Below are 3551 nucleotides of genomic sequence, written 5' to 3'. Positions count from 1 at the left end.
ATTTAGCTGTACCTAAAATAGTTCCCTTCAGTTTCTGTTTCTAGTCTTTGAGGGTCTTGGAGGAACTTTGAGCAGACACAGTGTGCTGTTATGCTATGTGAATTAGATTTACCCATCATTTAGTAAAAAGACTTAAGGCTAGTGTTCTAGCAGAGGGTTGATCCAGGCTGGCCTACTACCTCACATAGAAGTCACTTAGATTCCTCATGGTGAGTTTTAATTCTGTCAAATGTAGAGTAAAATCCCTAGTTTTAGATTTGAAGAAATCAACTCGTTTACTAAATGTGAACTCCTTGAGGCCAGTGAGCATTGAGTAGGTACTTGCTTTTTGTAAGGCAACCCTGTTAAATGGTAAGATGTATCAATCAATAGAATACTGTGTGAGGTTGGGCGTGGTGGCGCACACCTTTAATCCTAGTACTTGGGAGGCAGAGGCAGGCGGATTTCTGAGTTCGAGGCCAGCCTGGTCTACAGAGTGAGTTCCAGGACAGCCAGGGCTATACAGAGAAAAACCCTGTCTCGGAAAAAAAAAAAAAAAAAGGAATACTGTGTGAGTGTGTGCATGTATACATGTATGTGGTACCAGACAGATGATAAAAATAATATGATGAAATTAAATAATGTTAATAAAATATGCCATATTTTAGGTAGGAAGGACTATACACAATGCAGATGTAGCCAGGAGACAGGAACATGCTTGAGCAAGTGTGTGTGTGTGTGTGTGTGTGTGTGTGTGTGAATGCTTTCAGAACATGTCCACCCTTAATGATGCTCCCTCCCACATTCAGTTGGCAGGGGTCAAATGTTTGTCTTAGAAGTTGCCTTAGGAGTTGCTTAGATGAAAACCAGGGTGATCCTTCCATGCCCCACCCACATGCCACTGTGTAAGTTTGTTAAAGAACCCCACTCACGGACTTCTGACTTCCAGCCTCCAAACCCAGGGGCATTATCCTGCTTGGATTGCCTGAATGTGGAACAAGGATGCTCTGCTGAGAGGCATGGCACGCTCAGGTGTAGTTCATGTACTGAATGGACAGTGGGATGAGCTGCATGGGAGGCTCGAGGCCAGCAGGGGGCACTGCGGCGTCGCGTGAGCCCAAACATAACTAGTATTTCTCACCCAAAATGTAGGCACTCTTGAGAACCTGAGTTTGCTTTTCTACTCAACACTGATGGTCAAGATTGTCCTGTATCCCCGACTCCGTTTCCTCGAATACAGGATGTAGCTTCTCAAAGAGAGAGCCAGGAAGGCACCTGTTTCAGGCATAAGCCATGCTGGTAAATAAGAAAAGAAACTCACTTTCTTGTTAGCTGGACTTTGTCCCAGGACTTAGAGATGTGTAGTTCACAGTTAGGGTCGCTTATCCAGGCCAGGTATTTGGGGGCCCTTTGAAGCTTGCACATCAGAAAGACCTGAAGACTCCAGTTACTAACACCCTGTCCAAAGGGTCTGAAGTCTCCTACTGTAGAAGGCAGAGTAGTGCCCTCCACGTGCCCACACTCTCGCCCCTAGAACCTTTAGGAAAGCCGCCTTACATGACACAGAAGAACTACAGTGTAGAAGCAGTTCAAGTGACTAATCAGCTAGGATAAGACTGTTCTGGGTTAGCCATGTGGGCCGGTGTCATCCTGGATCACTAAAATGCAGACCAAGGTGGGAGAGACAGGGGTGGCAGTGGAGCGGCATGCGCGGGAGCAGGTCCTAAGGGACAGTTCCATCTGCTTCCCCTTCCAGCTGTCCCTTTAGGGCCTTTCCATCTTAGATGCGCATATAGGTCCTATGGGCCTCAGAGGGCAGAGGAAGCAAGGGATTCTAGGACTGGCTGCCAGAGCAGGAGGCCCAGAGGAGTCTGGGGCAGAGGGTGTCACCACTCCAGTGCAAGTGTAGACTTCTGTGCCCAGTGACATAGGATCCAAAGACACCAGCTAGCACCACACGCTCGCTGGCTTATGAGTTTGGATTTGACTATTTGCACTGTCTCATTACTCATGGTCCAGCTAAGGGGGTTTTAATATTGTTGATCTTTACAAAGTACCCGACCCTGGGGTTCACTGTTCTTTCAAAGTTCTGTTTTGTCCTCGCTCTAACAATGATCATTGCCTTCCTTCTGCTACTCTGGTCTTCTAGTTCCCTAAGGCAGAAACATAGGTCACCGATCTGTGATTTGCTTTAGTTTCGTTTGACTATACATGTAAGTGATAAAACAAAAATTTGTATATATCTATCTATGAACTGTGAGGCTTCAAAATAAAAGATACATTGTAAACTGTCTAAGTCAGGGCAAACATTGCATCAAGCATCATTTATTTATAGAGAAATACTTTTAAAAATTGTGTAGTGTTTAGAAATGTATAGTATAATAACCTTATCTATAGTTAACTTAATGTGTAAAAGGACAGCAGTATCTTTTGTTCTTAACTATAACGTGGTTCCTATTGGCCAGCTCTACTCTTCTCCTTCTTCAACTCCCAACTTCTAGAAGATCATCTTCTTAGGAATCCACATTTGAGTGAGATCAATTACATAGTACTTGCCTTTATGTGTTTGGCTTAATTATTAATATAAGTATATCTATATTATATAATCATATGAGCTAGAAATCATTATTTTGGACATAATAGCTATGGGTTATATGTATGTGTATATAGATATAGATATAGATATAGATATAGATATAGATAGATAGATAGATAGATAGATAGATAGATATATACATATGTCAGCACTGATTTTTAAAATGTAAAACACATTTAAGAATCCCCTCAGCAGAGGCTTCCTCCTGCAGCAGATGGCAAGAAAACCAGAGACCCACATCCACATATGAGAGGAGAAAGAGAGAGAGAGAGAGAGAGAGACAGACAGACAGACAGACAGACAGACAGGACAGACAGACAGACTGAGACTTTGGACCACACAGGTCTAAATGCGATGCCTCCATCAAATCCCTCCTTTCAGAGCTCAAGGGACCCCGTGGAAGAGGAGACAGAAGGAATGGGGAGGGGGGACAGGGGATGGAGGACTCCAGAAGAACAAGACCCTCAAAAACAAATGAGCCAAGCTCATGTGCAGCCACAGAGACTGAAGCAACAAGCACAGGGCCGGCGCAGGGCCCGCAGGGGTCTGCACCAGGTCCTCGGCATGTATACAACAGCTTTCAGTCTAGTGCTTTCCTGGGACTCCTGAGTGTGTAAACGAATGGGTCTCCGATTCCTGTGCCTTCTCTTGGGGCTCTTTTATTTTTCTGTTGTCTTGGTTTTGTTGTTGTTGTTGTTGTTGTTTCTGGTCCAACTTGAATATGATGGCTTTAATTTTATTTCATCGTATTTTATTCTGATACGTTTGGTTGTTATTTCTTAGACGCCTGCTCTTTTCTAGTGAGAGACAGAAAGGGAGTGGATTGATGGGAGAGGATTGTGAGGAACAGAGGGAAGGGAAACCATGTTCAGGCCATGATGTATGAGAAAAGAATCTATGTTTAATAAGGGGGAAACATTTTGAAGAAGTTCACTCATTAGGGGATACACACACACACACACACACACACACACAC

Source organism: Mus pahari, chromosome 1, assembly GCF_900095145.1.
Source record: "Mus pahari chromosome 1, PAHARI_EIJ_v1.1, whole genome shotgun sequence".
Taxonomy (NCBI): Eukaryota; Metazoa; Chordata; class Mammalia; order Rodentia; family Muridae; genus Mus; species Mus pahari.
Note: the sequence above shows the minus strand (reverse complement) of the source record.